Here is an 18,020-nt window from a genome sequence, read left to right as displayed (position 1 = left end):
ATGGGGCACTGCATGCCTCTTTCCTCTGGTCCTAGACCACCACCTTGATATTTCCATTTATCAGTGATGAGCTTATGTTCTTGGGGATACTTCTAGCTAAAGTGATCAAGGCGTGCTTGATTTCTTGGAGGTGCATCCTTATGTAACCAATTATTGATATCTAGAGTGAGCTCCTCATGAAGAGGGATTTTCAAGGATACAAAGGTTGTTGGGCCAAACTGTTTGTATCGAGGAGGTGGAATTTCCTTAACTTTGTGATATGGCAGTCGTCCATGGGCATGTGGATCAAGTGGGAGTGCCCCGATAGCAAATGCATCTGACAGACTATACTCTCCACAGCCTTTGTTATTGATTTTCACGGTAGATAGGGTGGAGGCGAGGATGGTTTCTAGGTCATTACAAGTGTGGGATGAGTTGGTGATGGCTATGCCAATATCAATTCTAGGGCAATGGTTTGCATATGAAGTTGCAACTGCATTGTAGTAAGCAAAGGGTTCTGGATCGGCATGGATGATTACCTCAGTGCCCTGAAGCAAAAATTTGATGCACTGATGGTAAGTGGATGGAACAGATTTCATGGCATGAATCCATGGGCGACCGAGGAGGATGTTAAATGGTAGGTTTAGATCAATAACATGGCAGAGTGTTTCTTGGATGACTGGCCCAACCTTGATTGGCAGCAAAATAGTTCCCTCTGTGGTTCTTTCCAAGTTATCATAAGCTTTGATGGTGATAACCTCACTGATGATATCTGCCTCAGTATACCCAGCTTGTTTTATGAATTTTAGGGTACAAATATTCAAGGGTGATCCATTATCTATCATTACTCTTTTTATGAAAAAATTGGTTACCATGATGGCTATGTGAAGTGGAAGGGTGTGATCTAGCTTGACCACGAGTATGTCGGTGGGTTTGAATGATAAGGCACATGAGAAGGATAGGTGTCCAACGAGATTATGAAAATAAATAGCATTGATATCTGAAGGGACATAGGATTCTATGAGAGCATTGTCAAGGATTTTTTTGTACATAGGACTAGTGCGGAGAAGCTCTAAAATGGAGATTTGGGCTAGCATGTTCCCAAGGTGTTCCAAGATATTGTATTGCCTTTTGGATGGAGCTGATGATACTGCTGGGGTTAATAGTGCTGATGGGACTGATGGGGTTGCGATGTTCAATCGCGCTCTTTTAGTGGTGACTACACACTCATTTTTTGGGCCTTGGATATTGATAACATTGACAGAAGGCTCTTTTTTAGATATACAACCGATGAGGCCACCATAGTCTATGTAGGATGAAGTGTGGTCATTGTTCTTCCCATGCTGTTGGTTTGGCTGGCGATTGTTGGTGTTGTTGTTGTTGGTTTGGATAGGTACTTTTCTAGGATTTTGGTTGTTGTGAGGAGGAAAAGCATTTTGATAGATCTGTAAGCCTGCATTGGGAGAGGTTTGGGCACCAACGGTGATTTCTTTCCAATCAATGAGGTCCTGTGCATAATATTTCAGTTTCATGCATTTGAGGATGGTGTGACCTTTTACCCTATGAAATTTTCAGTACTCATTGTCTTTGTACCATGCAACTTTGGATTGGCCTGGGTCAATTTGTTGGGTAGGAGGAAATTTGATGAGGTTTTCCTTAGTCAATTTCTCAAAAATTACATCTAGTGGCTCACCAAGGGGTGTATAGTTTCTAGGTGCAAGTTGGAACTTAGGCTTTGGTCCTACAGCTACATTGATGGCATTAGCTTGATTGCTACACCCTTGAAAGTTGGGTCTTGGATTGTGGCTTTGATAGCTTTGGTGATTCTGCTGTTGGTAGTTGATAGCTTGTTGATTATTTGATTGATACGGTGGGTTGGATTGATTTTGGGAAGGACCAACAATATTCGCATGTCTCGTATCAGTAACCCCATCTGTTGCAATGTGATTTTTTTTGTTCCAATACCTAGACTTGTCATTTGAATGTGTTTGATTTTGGTTGGCTTCCTTGTAAATCTTGACCACGCCATCTTTAATGATTCCTTTCTCAAGGATCATTCCTTTCTCTTTGATATCTTTGTAGGTCTGCAAATAGTTCATGGTCATGTGGTGAGCCAAGCTAGGATGGGCATTATCAATAAACATTTTCACCAAATGGTGCTCTGGCAAGGTGCAAGATATGAGGGTGGTAAGGGTTTGCCATCTTTACAGATATTCGGGAAGGCTTTCTCCACCTTTTTGCTTAGTGTGGACAAGATCAACTACTGATAGTTTTGTTTCAACAAGATGGGAATATTGGGCTACAAATACCTCAGACAATTCAAAAAAGTTTTTAATTGTGCTATATGGGATTCTATAAAACCATTCAAGAGCTGGTCCAGCCAAGCTTTTGGGTAAGAGACGCAAGAGGAAGACGTCATTGTATGCCACTTCTTGGCAGTGCATGTAAATTTCTTTGATATGTGTGACAGGGTCTCCTTTTCCTCTGAATTTGTCAAACTTGGGTATCTCAAAGTGTTTGGGAAATGGTGTCATGGTAATGGCTCTGTCAAATGGGTAAGGACACACATTCTCAAATTTGAAGGTTTTTGGATCATTTCCCTCCTGAATGTTCTTCAAAGCTATCTTCATGGCTTCCCATTCTGAATTAATGGGTGATGGCTGGGGTGCCCCCAATGTAGGAGTGCCCTGAGGTAGGTATGTGCTAGATGGGGCAATGGAATATGGATGGCTTTGAGGTATGGGCTGGTAGGGATTGTGCATGGCTTGGGCAACTGAATGGTGGATGATGGGTTGCTGAGGTGGAGGTGGCACATATTGCTGCATGTGTTGTGAGGCTTGTTGTTGATATTGGATTTGAGGTTGGGATTGAGGAACATAAACTGGCTATGGGATAAATGGATTTCTTTGTGGAGGTAAGGTATAAGATGGTTGTAAAGCTTGGGGAAAGGATCGGGAAGCTTGTGGAACTTGACTTTGGATTTGAGGAGTTTGACCAATATATGTGGGTTGTGCCTCCATTTGGGAAGGTATCTGCATGGCAAAAGAGGCCAAGTAATTGGTGGTTGGTGGTGGTGGATTTCCTCCTACAAGTGGCATAGAAAAATAGCTAGTAATAGGAGGTAATGGATTAGTTGGTGGTGGAGGTGGTGGGAATTGAAAGCTTGGAAATGGAACTGATGGGGTTTGATAGCTTGGTGGCTGGATTTGAAAGCTTGGTAGAGTGGTGGCAGGAGCTTGGGTCACTTGAGAGCTTGGCAAAACATTGGTAGTAGCTTGTAGGGTTTGATAGCTTTGTGGAGCAAGGCCAGTAGCTTGTGGATTTGTGGCTAATGGCACTGAGCTCCAAGGACCTAGTGGAAATGATGGAATTATGCTCTGAGCTGAGGTGAACAAGCTGGGGGTGATGAAAGGTTGATTACTTGGCCCCATGGGGTGGTATCCCAATTGTATATTGCTAAGGTTAGCCAAAGGTGCTAGCACTGATCTGGGAGATTGGTGGATTTGGAAGGCTGGGTTGAAGAGCAACAACAGCAATAGTGAAGGGAGTGAATGATGAGGTTTTTTGGGTGAAGGGGTTTGGGATGGAGTGGTATGGACCAATGTTGGAGTGGTGGTGGCTGGATTGGCTTGCGGAAGGGAGATTTCAACTTGAGTGGAGGCTGGTATGTTTGGGTCTATTGGATCATAAGGATTGGCTTAAAGCTCTTCTTTTGGCACATATTGAGGATAATTTGAATCATAAGAGCCTATTGGGAGTGGTAGTTGTCCAAACAATGGGTGAGATGGATCTGATAAGGGAGGAGGTCTTCCAAAGTCAAAGGCTCCTATATTGTCCCTTCGAAAGTTAGCCATGATTATTTCTTTGTTCTTGTCTATAATGGCATTCACCAATACTGCATTTCCTGGTTGGTTCATGAAAGCTTCAATGTCAGTAGGTGATGGTATAGTGTTCTCTAGGCTGAAGGATGGTTGAGTGCTCAAGGGAGCGATGTTGTTTGATCCAAATGATAGGGTTCCATTGTTTCTTTCTTCTTCTTGGCTAAGCGAGTGACAGGCGGCATGAAAATGTTCCTAGGGATGAGATACAACAATGCTAATGGATGCAAAGGGGGGAGGCTTTTCTATGCAAATGATTTCCTAGGTTGAGGCAAAGCTATATGACAAACCTAAGGAGGATTGGGTTGGGGATTCTAACTTCAAAGATATGTTGCCAAAGCATGAAAGGTCTGCTTTCCTATGTGCAAGCTTGGTGGTGATTGTGTCAACTTTAAGGATAGATTGATGATCCTTTAGAAAAAACACGAGATTGACCATTTGTGGATCCCAACCTTTGGCTCAAGGTGATGAGGGATAACAAGTGACAAAGCTAGATTACCCTAGACAAAGCTCTATCAAAGGGATAACCTCAGTGAGGCTAGTGGATTTGCAAGATGGTAGGAATGGAAAACCTTTGGCAAGGTGACAACAATTTTGAAGGCTTGGATGTGAAAATTAGGCTTTTTGGGATGCTAGCTAGGTTTGAGGGGATTGGTTTGATTCTAAGGCAAAGACCTAGATGAGATGGATGAGCTAAAATGATTTAAAGGGATAACCTAGAATTGCTGGCTTTCCTACAAAGATGACTATAAAGTGAAACTTATGCAATAAGATGTGGAAAAACAAGGGGGCCTAATCATAGAAATCATGCCTAGTTGGTAAGACATAAGCAGGGTTAACTCCTAGATGCTTGCTAAATCTGATAATGCAATCTAACCAAGCGTCCTGACAGGTTTCGTCGGCTACTTTGTCTTCTGCTTTGTGGAGTCTGGAAATTCGAGGGCTTGGTGTTACTTCCTTTCTCTTGGCTAAAATTTCTTGGTATGCCTGAGAGGGCTTGAATTTGGCTTTGTGAAACTTCTGTTTGGGTTTGGGTTGTTCTGACATAAATTCCTTAATTTTTTTGGCTTTGAGAGATCGTGGTTATTTTTCTTCAACTTGTTCAACTTCTAAAACAAGCAGTGACTACGCTAAGTGTGCCCTAAGCTAGGATTGACCAAGTTTGACAAACATTCATTCAACAGGTAAAAGATCAAGAAATAGATAGGAACAACCAGATAGAAGTTTTTGATTCTCAAAATGTAATACGTGCGCTAAGGAGTGTGTATATTCTACAAATGTTTCGATCAGTCACTTCAAACACATTAACATCCTAGATGGTTGTCTACAAGGCTGACAATTGGTTTAGCTAGGGATTCCTCGATATACCCAAGGTACGTGAGGCCCAAATTCGTAGATGAAACCAAAACAATGTCACACAGCCGAGAGGAGCGGTAACCCACTTCTCCTCTTTCACCTCTCAAGGGTATAAAGTTCCTTGAGGCTTAGCCTGAGTGACAGAATTTTGATCCCAATAGAGGTGTCTTTGGATTCACCTCCCAATCTTTATACTCTGTCAGAACACTAGAGTTGAGGTCATCCTAAGGGGTGATGAAATCCCCAAGCAAGCCTCCTAAAAGCTAAGACAAGATTTTGGATCCTAATCTTATGCACCCAAGATGGCCTCGAAGGACGAAAAGGGGAGAGAAGACTTGGATGATCTTGGGCTAAAAGACAGAGTTCTTTTCCAACTAACGCTTTAAGTTTTCTGATCTAGACCTTTTGAAAACACACGTGATTTAAGATGCAAAGGTTCAATTCCAATTTGAAATGCGCCAACAAAAGAGAAGTGATCAAAGAATGAATAGACCAAGAAGATTTAGGGTCAACAAAAAGTAAAATCGCGTGCTCGGAAGCCCTCCACATTAAGTATCGATTGATTTTCTTTAAGGCATTCAAGATTGAGTGTGAGTTTGTTTTAAGCTCAAAACAAAGATGTGTGTAAAGCTTGATTTCAAGCGCATGCCTGGAGTCCCTCCACATCAAGATTTGTTCAATTTTTATGCCCAAATGAAGTGTTAGCGAGAATAATGTGCATTCAAAAAAATTTCTATCTTAGAAAAACCAATAAAAACTCAAGTGAGTGGAATTTGATTTTTGTGGAGCACTTAACACCTTATTAGGTAGACCCATCTCCATATATGGCACTGATATTGCAACCAATGGTTAGAATCATGGGTGATTAAAGAGGGTGAGTCCAACAACAAATTCACTCAAAGTGTCTTTATTTGTTTTTATAACTTAGAAAGATTCTAAAATGTAGATTCTTTTTATGCCCCAAAAGATGAAGTGTGAGATATTGTAATGATTAATTGACCTTTTGCATTCAAGATTGGATTTGTTGTTTTAATCATGCTTTCATAAAATAAAAAAAACTTAATTTTAATCCATGGCACTCAAGATTGATTTTAGCAACATGCATTCAAAGACAAGTGATTAAACATTCAAGTTTTTTCCTTTGAGCATTCAAGATTGAGATTTTGTGTGTTGTTTTAAGAAATTTGAAGTGCTTTTTTTTAACCTTAGATCATTCAAGATTGTTTTGGACTCAAAAGAGAAAATGACTCTTTGGACTTTGGTTTTCTTTCAAGATTTTGTGTTCTAGTTTGCATGTTTTAAGCCTAAAAAAATAATATTCCTAGATTGTTTTGATGCATGAAAAACTTAGGAAATATTCAAGATTTTGCAACAAGACATTTGTTTGGAACAAATAACAAAGCTTTTAGGACAATTTTGGCAACCATTTAGGACTCTTAGTTTTCATGAGATTTTTAAAAGAACTTTAAAATATTTGCAAATGAGGTTCATTTTATCCTTGATGGATGCTTTGAGTTTGATTTAAATTTTAGTGTGCACTTAGTGTTGATTTTGAACCTTTTGAAATGGAAACTTGAAGTTCTTTTTAAATTTCCAAAAATGAAGTGTTCCTAACTTTGCATGAATGCATCTAAAACCTTGATGTTGCAAGGATGCAAATGATTGGATTGGTTTAGTTTCACTTGTTAAAAGATTTTTATTTTATTTTTGCAAATTTTTAGTTTTTAATGGATTTAAGTATGATTTGGGGGTTCATTTTAAGCACTTAAAAAAAAAGTGTGTATGATTTTTCTTCCTTAAGAAAAAAGTCAAGATCCCTCAAGAAGAAGAAGAAGAAGTAGACGGAATAGAAGAAGAATATAGACAAGAAGAGGAAGAAGAATTTCAAGTGCTCCATCCACCTATAAGCTTGAAAAATCTGCAAACACTATGAGATAGACTATGAGTTCCTTTGTCTTCTTCATGCTCATGTGGACCTACAAAACCAATTTATACAATCCTACCAATCACAAAAACAAGAAAAATTAGCCAAAATTAGAAAATGACATACAAAACTTGACTAAAAAAGCTAATGAAGATGACCCATGCGGGGTCCCACCGAGCATGTCAAAATGTATATGCTACTTTAGTATGTTAGAAACACTAATTTAAAACAATCAAAAGCATTTGCATACTAATTTAACATAACTTCATGAGAGACAAAGTGAAGTCCTCAAATGAGAATATGAGCGATGGATAGGCTCTCTCAATGAGGATGATCACTTGATGTAGAGGTGTGTCTAATAGCTAAGATGGCTTGATTATGTATGTATGCTCAAATGCTCAAATGGGCTTCAATGGAGGATTTTTGATAGATTTTGGTGAATGGATTTGATGTAAAAATGGCTTCTCAAAATGGCATTATGGCTTTACTTTCTAGATTGTGTTAAAATGGCTTGGGAGAGGATTCCTTAAATAGGAAATGGGCTTGAGGGATCAAGGGCTAGGATGCAAGGATTGGAGAAAGCTTATGGAAGGTTTAGATTGAATGAGAGGAGAGCACATGGATTGTGTTTCCTTACAGCCAATCAGGGAGTGACACATGTCACAGGGTCATTGGTTAGAGCAAGAGGGGTTGAGGGGTCAACAGAGGAGGCTCAAAGCTCATAAAGACCCTCATAATGGCTTGTAAGAGCAATGAATGAGCTTGTAAGAGTAATTTATGGCTTTGTGGGCTTCATAAAGTTTTATGGTTGGGATATTTGTGAGAGAGTTGAGATATTTTGACTTGAGTTGGATTAAGAAAGTCTTAAGCTTGACTTCGGAATGTGCAAATGATTAAGGCTTGGATTACACTTGGGTTAAGATTAGATTAGGCTTGTTAGAGATGGGCAAGTGGATGACAATAAATGAGGGTGGGTGAAGGAGGAGATATTTGTTAACTTTGGCTTGGGTTAGCAAGTCTTAACCCATGTTTAGGGAATGTGACAAGGTTAGGGGGGGGGGGGGTTAGGATTAGGGTCAAAGATATAAGGATTAACATCTTCTAGAAGAGTTTAGGCTTTGGATGAGGATGAGGAAATAAATAAAGTTTTATTTATTTCAAGGGTTTGGGTTGAGGAGATATTTATTAAAATATTTTTAATAAATATGAGAATTAATATTTAATCTTAATTAAATATTTTGAGTTGGGATTAGGGGTAGGAAATGATGGGATTAGCCTTTAATCGAAATTAAAGAAGGATTAGAAGATTTTGGAAGAGGTTAGTGGTCTTAAGGAAATTGGCCAAGTTTTGGGCAAAAAATCAATAAATTATTTTTTTTGAGATTTTTGGTCAATTTATTAATTAAATAATTAATAAATAAGGAAATAATGTTTAAATAAGATTTAAACATTTTTGGGAGGGATTCCTTAATTAAATATTTTTAATTAAGATAAAGGGATTTAATGACATAAAAATAAATTAATTAATTAATTAATTAATAAATAAATGATGATTTCATCGGAGACTTTTTCAGAAAATAAAAATACTTTATTTTCTAAAGGATTTTTAGGTGTCTACAGTTTCCATATCACAAGAGGCATGAAACTACCATTTTATAACCAATACTTTTTATCTATTATTTTATATTTTCATCACAAGAGGTTGAAACAAAACTCAAAGTTGACATGAGATAAACAAGAAACAAAGGTTAGTAAGCCAACAACAATAATAACTATGTGGTGTGTGCAAGCTACTGGACAATCTGACCATCTCCTTCTGAGGAGCTAGCCTTCTCTACCTCAACCACACTCTCACCTTCACCTAGCAACCAATCAAGAAAACACGAAACCACATCGATAGGTCAGTACACAAAGAAACATAATCAAATATATATTCCTCCATCATATATCACAAATCAAATAAAATATCTAAAGAAATATCAAATCAAACACTTCTTTACCTCAAGAATTTTCAAAATTAACATATTACCTTAAAATCATATGATATCACACACATACTTGTGTTTCCTTTCTATACCTTGGCATCACATGGATTTTCTCCTACTAGTAGATAGTTCATATACACTTCCTGTCATATACATACATGTACTCTCACAATACCTTTAGCTCATTCACAATGTTAATAGCTCAAAGATAAGTATTTAGCTATAAATATCAAGAGTAAATGTTTCCTTTAAACTCATCTTTAATCACACCTTGATCATGAGTAACAAAAATAATCAATCATAAATACCATCTAGCTTGTGGTGATCACTAAGTGAGTAGGCATCCACAACATTAGGTTATTATCCATGAAACAAAATCAAGTAATTTAATCACATTACATCTAACTCATCATCATTTAAATCATCATAAAATATAATGACATCAACATATAACATCATCAATGTACTCATTAACATTTAATCATCATTATGCATCTAAATGTTTACAGAAGTTGACATTTTACATCAAAATGCATCATTTAGCTCAAAATTAGCTTTGTATATTTAATTGGTATGATGAAGATGAATGATAGAAAGCCAAAAATTCAAATGTATCAAGCAACATTGACCCAAACTTCTACATCAAATAGACAATAAAATAAGATCCTAACTTTAGATATCGACCAAGGTCTAAGAATACCTAAAGATCAAGTCTATGTTGAACAACATATCCACTATGAGTCCAAAAACAAACAAATCAGGATGACCAAATTGTCAGTCAACGTTCATCAACTAAGTTGACTAAGTCAAATGCATCAATGACTTCCTATAAAATAGGAGTAAATAAAACCCATATTTCTATACACATGCCACCTACGCCAAAAGTCAATTCAAGTCAAATCTTGACTACACATAGTCAAATCAACCAACAGTTTAAATATCTTCCAATTTAATTATGTATCTTTGTAGTGATTTTTGACTTATACATCAAAATGATAGATGCAAGAATGATTATATTACATGTTTCGAGTATTGACCAAACTGTCAAACATAACATGTCATCTCCAAACTATGACATAAATGAATACGCTCAAGAATTTTACCTACATGTCAAGATTCATTCCATCGTATGTTTACATCAAGTATAATCTTAAAGTGTCATACTTTAATGATCATTATAGAAAATGTCAACCTACATGTTAGACATGGAACAATAAGTACAACATACAAGTATAGTATGTAATGTGATCTACTCAATTTTAGTAAATCATCTAGATATGGCCACTAGCACTATAATTATTAGTAGACCCACTTTCTCATTTGTGTAACCTTGGCCCTCAAGCCCATCTCATCACCACAATATTTCTAGAAAATTTTGAGTCAACAAATATTATATCCCAACATTTTATTATTCATAGTTTCACTTAAGTAAGTGTGCTTAACCAACATATAAGCACATGTTGTGATGTATGACCTACTCATCATTCAATCATCACATAAAATATGGTTGAGGTGCTTTCCTACCCAACCATGAAGCCTTACACTTCCTTGGGATTCTACCTAACACATAGAATACCCAACCCTGCAATGCAAATAAAAAAATGCACTTGTTTGGAATCCTACCTAACATGTAGAATTCCCAACCTAGTAATGCCCACATAGTACAAAAGGTACTTTCTTTGGGATCCTACCTAACACATAGAATTCCCAACCTTGTAATGCCCAATAATGCAAAAAAAAAGAGGTATCTGGTGCAGCCATGAAACATATTACCCACAAATTTTCAAGTAGCCCTAATCATGGATGTGGCAGGGAGATGAAACATGGGCAAGAATATCAAATAAACATATGCACATAGCTTCGTCCAAAGCATTTTTTAAGTACCAACGTTACATTGGCAGGTAGAGTGAAAAAGGAATGCATCACTTCTACCCCTCCCTGTCTAACCACATTTAGCACACACACTAGAAGGTAAGCATTTCAAAATAAAATAAAATAATACAAAAGGAAGAATGGAATTTTCTTCATAATCTACTCCCTTAAACATACTATCAATGTTCCACACTAAACATGATAGATGACATCACCTTAAAACATAGGACTAGCATCATAAAACACACACACCTTAGCCACCTCAAGATCAAAGAAATCTTGAAATCAAGATTCACATTTTTCAATTCAAAGATCAAAAGAGAACAAGAAAACCAAATTTTAAAAAAAAATGAACAAGATTCACAAAATATAGACCACCAAGAAAATAGGTGGCTAGGTGGTCACAAGGAGGATATAAAATTTCAAGCTAGCCCTTCATCACTTTAAAGTTCATAAAACTAAAAGTTCATAAAATAGAAAGTTCACATAATCAAATGAAAACTAATTCACATAAAACACAATGACTCTCATCAGTCATCACAAGGAGTAGATTTGTCATAACACCTTGCATCCAAGGAGCACTAAGAAAATGACTAAACTTCAAAAAAGTTGCATCGCATCTTGTTAATTAAATATTTTCTTTTACAATTTCATGCTTTGATCCTAAATGAAAAATGAAACATGCAATAATGTCTTTACAAACAAAATCCCTTTTTCTTCCTTCATATCACACTAGGTTATTCCAAGAATCTCATTAAGCTGATATCAAATTCCTTGCACCACTTATGCAACATGTGCCTCGTACACATTATACGACATAATTTTCATTGTTATCATAAGTCAAGTACAAAACCTTAGAGGTATTCCTAACCATCAATATACTACCTCAATGGATAAGATCTATTTGCACCCTTCTTGCCTCAAACATGCAAGAATCAAATACTTTATTTTTAAATCTAAAATGCACATTGGGTATACACAGAATTCATGCAATCCTACCCATATGAGGTACTCAACTTACTACCCATTAAAAAGAGTTCCATTTCAATAATCTTTAAAAGATTGCAAGGTCAACCCAATATCATGACATACATAAGGAGCATCATATCCTCCCATGTCAAAGTAATCATAACTATGAAACACAACATGCAACCCATGTCATCAACTCGCAAAAACATAGATTAAGCTAGTTGACTTATAGTTGTGTGTCTAGCTTTGTAAACTCAAGGCCTAAATGTGGAACCAATAGCTCTAGTTCTTGTGGTGATAGATCAAACACCTGCACCTGTACACTTATGTCCACATTAGCATAGTATCCCAAGGCCCTAGGATTTAAAAACTGCTCTAATACCATATGTAAGAACCAGTACTATGATATTTATTCAGACTCTAAAAACAATAGCATGGAATTCACTATTTGCACAAATGGAAAGAAGAAATGGGACCTGGCTATGTGATGGTTTCCAACTCCCTTCTCCTAGTCTTCTTTTTTTCAAATCCGTCCAGCTCTCCAACCACCAAGGTTAGTTTTCTCCTCTGAATTCACAAAAGATATCTTCAAAGGAAAACCCCAATCGATAACTAACCCAATGACGTGATGTTTTACTTCTAACTAACTGACTATGTTGTTACAAGAAGTAATAAGGCTATTAATTAATTGACTAACCTAAAAAATCTACGTGGAATATTTTTATTCTTCTACTTGTTCAAGTTATGGAAAATAGGTTATGACAATCCCATTTCAAAGCTTATACATTTTCAATGTATACTGAATCTAGTGGGAAAAATTGAGAGGTTCAAATTGAGCACATGGAATTCTAGTTCTTATATGATGGTAAAATTTAGTCCTAGTGTGGGGGAGATATCTCTTAAACTAACCATTGGATTTAGCCAATTTTTTAATATACTAGAAAAAAATAAGTTTAGAATATATTGACAAGAGCGATCGAAGAGATTTGATCTCATTGAAAAGTTATTGACTTATGATTATGGGTCTATGAAGAGGACCAATAAGTTCTTATCTTTGTCAATAATATTATTATTTTGTTAAGAAATATGCATGTCAGTGTTGTTTGACCTAAATGATGATTGTAGAGGATTGTAAAAATTTTAACCAAGATGTGGAGTGCAATGGGAATGCCTAATTAATTTCATGGGTCTTTATACTCATTCAAGTTGGGTGATTGAAGAAAATGTCCTTAAGGAATAGTTTTTGTTTAAGAATCCATTGTGCTTCCCATCACAATTCCACTAAAATTGGTGTAGCAATAGCAGACCTATTGGAAAAAATAACATTTTGAATAAAGAAGTCAAAGGATTGAAAGAAGAACATGAAATCCAATTAGTAAGGCTATGTGAAGTAACTAAACAAAAAAAGAAAGTTGACAAAGACAAAATTATGGCAAAAGAAGACAAGAGACAAATGACTACTAGACTTGATGAAAGAACATCTTATGTGCATAAGCTCACAAAAAATCAATGGATATGGTGAATCAATTTCTATTTGCAAACCAAGATTTGAATTTTTTTTTAAATGTGGAAATTGCAAATTTGAGATCGCAAAATGATCAACTAAAGAATGAGCTATGATTTGAAAAGGAACTCACTGAACCAATGAAAAAACCCAATGAAGTTGTGAGACACTTTGAAGGACTGATGAGAACACTAAGAACACCTAGTGACATCTCTAGACTAAGATATACCAAGCACCTGTCATCCACAAAAGAAGGAGAATCGTCAAAGAGTGGTGAACAAAAAAATCTAAAGCCAGATAACAACAAACCTACATGTTATCATTGTGGGAAAATAGGTCATACAACAAATGCTTGTAGAAGCAAGACTAGTAAGAAGAATTCCAAACCAAAATTCAATGGATAATGTTTTAATTGCAAATATAAAGGACACCAAACAAATGAATTGTCAAAGGCTAGTAATACACTTTTTGCACCTAGATTTGAAGGTCACTGTTATAATTATCAGAAGTATAGTCATAGAGCTCAAGAATGTAGATCTAAGAAAAATCCTAATTGGACAACCAAAAGGCAAACAAATGCATACAAACAAGGTAACTCCTACAATTTGGATTACAACACATGGTACAATTTCATTATTGTGGTGAACATGGACATATTGTAGAAAATTATATCAAGAGACATTTTAGAGGTAAATCCAGAGTTGGATGAGTGTAAGTTTGGTTTGTTATAGTTGTCATAAGATTGGACTCATAAGCAAGAACTATAGGACTTGAGCACCAACACCAAGCAATGAACAATACAAAGGAAAAGGCAAAGTTTATATAGAACAAAGGAAGAACTAGATGAATCAAACCTAGAGAAAGAAGGAAGAATGCAAGAACAATAAAAATTGTGATGTTGAGGCCACCTTTAATCCAATGGATTGGGTGACCACACTACTTCAAACTAAGAAAAGAAGGTTTGTAAGGAACTATATATTTGAATTCTATATTATACACTAGTTCCTAACATAAGATGTGATAAGAGTCCATATCTGCACAAATCAAGATGCATTAAAACAGATTTGAGGGAAGCATTAAACAAAATATTCATATAAATGATTGATGTCGAACATTAGTATTGGTAGCTATAATGACCAAGTATCACTATGTGAATAGGGCTTCCATACAAACCTAGTTGATATGTTGACTAAGAAAGTGTGGAAATGGTAATGGTAACCAAGTTGTAGTCTTGATGAATGGTGGAAGGAAGGTATTATGATAATTGAGTTTTTGTGTTAAGGTCAAGAATTATTTTATTGCACTAACTATCATATGAAGCATTTATTGAAGACATAATTCAATATTCTAAGACTAATTTAGTGAGTTTTTCAAATCATTTATACTCACCTAATGGTCAGAGAAGCTATAGAGAAATTCAAAGGTGATTGAATCAGAAAATTATGCAAAAATTTGTGTGATTCAACACTATACCTTCAACAAAAACAAAAGTAAGTAAAGTTTGTAAATCGAGCTCACTTGTTTCATAAAGTTACTATATTATTTCAAAACCCTAGTTCAAAATGGCATCATCGGCATATGGAAGTGGAAAGGAAACTTTGAAGGACAACAATGCACAAATTGTGAGGAATGATACTTGTCCCCCACCAAAATTTGGGGCTTAGTTAGAAGTTACGATTACTAGAGACAAATATGGTGCATTATCATCAATTCCTCCCTGAATCATCATGGTACATGACGTGTGGTCATTCTATATGTGCAAGATAGGACAAAACTATGATTTTGAACTTAGGAATGCCTATGATAAACTATGTGAGAATGGAGTTCTAAAAGCAAAAAACATAATTGTTTTTGAGAAGGGCCCACATGTGCCCTAACTTTTCCCAAGCTATTTAAAGTTGACTGGATCAAAATTGTTTTGATCTAGATACATAACATGAAGATGTGTCTAGAGAATGGGCCAGTCAAGATAACCAAGATAATTTTTCATCAAGTGACTGGGTACCCTACCCTAGATCCTGTAAAGACCATGTGATGCCAAGCTAGGTACATAATAGAAGAAAATAATAAGGCTAAATGGAATGGTCAAGAAATTTCTATTGATGACAGTAACAATCCTATTATAGAGTTTTCAATCTAAGTGATTGCCCACAAATTCTATCAGTTAAGCCGACTGAGTAGTGTACCATATATAGCAGTTGATTTGGGTTATAAAATTGTCAAGAAGGATCATAGCTACGACCTAGTCAAACTATAAGATCCAATTAGTAGTAAACCTTGGAGCCATTAGAAAGGCTAAGAAATCTATTTGTGAGTTTGGATCACTTACAATGTTTATATTCTTTTATGTACAATATTCATTTCCTACTATTGGAGAAGTTGTGTGGGATAAATCCAAACTTGTAACCAAGAAAATCAATGGTTACATTGAGCACTTGGGAGAGAACTTTGAAACTATTTTAGATGGATATTTTGATGAATTCAAAAGAAAAAGGAAGAACAAATTGAGAATTCCCAATTCATTTGTTGATGAGTATTATGATAACATTTGCTTCATAGTGAATACCGACTACACCTATGTCAAAGTTGTAATACCAAGGGTTGCATGGTTGAGGCCTATGAAATATGAGGTAAATGTTGATGAGATATCTATAGGAGTGATATCTTTGTTGTCAAAGGAAATAGATAAGAATGTTGATCCATTCAACACATATGAAACTACAAAGATAAAGATGCTTATGCAAACCAAAGTGCCCTAGGTGGAGAGGAAAAGAAAGAAAGACAATTGTAGATCTTGAAGGTAAACTTGGAGAGGCACCCTTATAGATTATAGAAGGTAAAGAGAAAGATGAGTAAATTGAGGGAGAAGAAGAAGAAGAATCAAAAGGAAAAGAATTAGTGGTTTTCAGGCCCATGCACCAAAATAGAAGAAAATGGTAATTGTAGACACTAAGGACAAGAGGACTCTAAAGAAAGGGGTTACACTTCCCTCCTCTACACCTCATAGAAGGGTAACTAGACAAGGATCTAAGGTAGCATCTCATGTAGCTATCAAGCCTAAGATATAGTAAAGTTTACCAAGCCAATTAAGGGCAAGTCCCTATCAAAGAGAAAGCCAGTAGCTAAAGGGACCGAGCAAGGTCAGCTGAAGAAGCCAAGGAGGAAACTAATAGTAATGCTCGATGAAGAGGATGAGGATGAAATAGAAAGGATTGATTCTAACAATCTGAGTAGATTTTAGATTGCTCCTAGCTGACCTCCTCAAGACATTGAAAAATATATGTGATAATATCAGAAATACAATAGGTATTTTAGGTTTCACACATGTAAAATATGAAATTTTAGAGAAAGGTGATAAAGAGAAAATTGAGGAAGCAATTTTGGATATGATAGTAAATTTTGAGTATACACCGATAGAGTTGGGTAAGGAAATCCATGAAGAATTATATAGTAAAATGGATACAAAGTGGAAATGGGCATTGTCTACAGAAAAACAAATAAGAGAACCATAATAGCTCAAACAATACGAGATTAGCGAAGACGTGCATGCCTATATTCCTAAGGGATTATGCCAAGAAATTTGTGCCAAAACTAAGGGCCTATAAAATTTTGAAAAATAAAATTGAAGATGTATTTTAAGAGAGTAAATTAGTTTGGAAGATTTTTTGGGGGTTGTTAGCTACAGTAGCAAAAGAAGAAAAGGAGGAAGAAGAGATTGAATTAGATAATAAAGAGGATTTTTATGAGCCTCAAAATTTGGAGTAAGAGATATAAAGAAAGGTAGAGGAGAGTAAACAACAAGATGTCAGTATAAAAGATATGCCTTAGGATACATAGTTAAATGTCAATGCCTTGATCGAAAAAACCTAAAGAATGACACATTCATCAAGGCAACTGTTACCTATTTTGCCCCGCCAAAATTTGAATTCGAATACCTTGGCCCACCCAATGGTCACTCTCCATATTTTAATATTTAAAATGCCCTGAAATACAAAAAAATAAAACATTTAAAACCTTATGATATTTCTTTCCGCTGGCCTGCAACTTTCTACGCCGTCAGATCTCACATAGATCTATAGTGGGTACTTTCTCACATTCTGAAAATGCACAACCTTTACATAATGTGGGGAAGTCCCTTTGTGACACGTGGTAGGTGGGTCTATGTTCTTCTTGTGGGCTGCAAGTTGGGAATTTGCTGATTGAGCTAGCATTTTTAATGGCACCCACTTTCTTGCATTCTATCTTTTGTAAAACTTTCTGACAATGTGGGCAAGCGCCCTGGTGACACATGTCCATATGACATCATGGTGGATATTCATAGAGGTTTAGAAGGTACAAGTTATATATCACCATCAAATCTCCCAAGATCAGTGGCTGGTGCATGCTTGCAAGATGAAGTGGCAAGGAGATTAAACAATGCGGCTATATGCCCTTGCGATGTGTGGGGTTGTGTGATGTGATGGGCCTGACTTTCTTAGAAGGTGATGATGACTTTTCCTCAGTGGCAGTAGTCAAGAAATTCAAAGTACAATGAAAACATCTCATTGGTCCAT

This window comes from Cupressus sempervirens, chromosome 5 (genome assembly GCF_028749045.1).
Source record: "Cupressus sempervirens isolate cs-2001-9-10 chromosome 5, ASM2874904v1, whole genome shotgun sequence".
Classification (NCBI taxonomy): domain Eukaryota; kingdom Viridiplantae; phylum Streptophyta; class Pinopsida; order Cupressales; family Cupressaceae; genus Cupressus; species Cupressus sempervirens.
Note: the sequence above shows the minus strand (reverse complement) of the source record.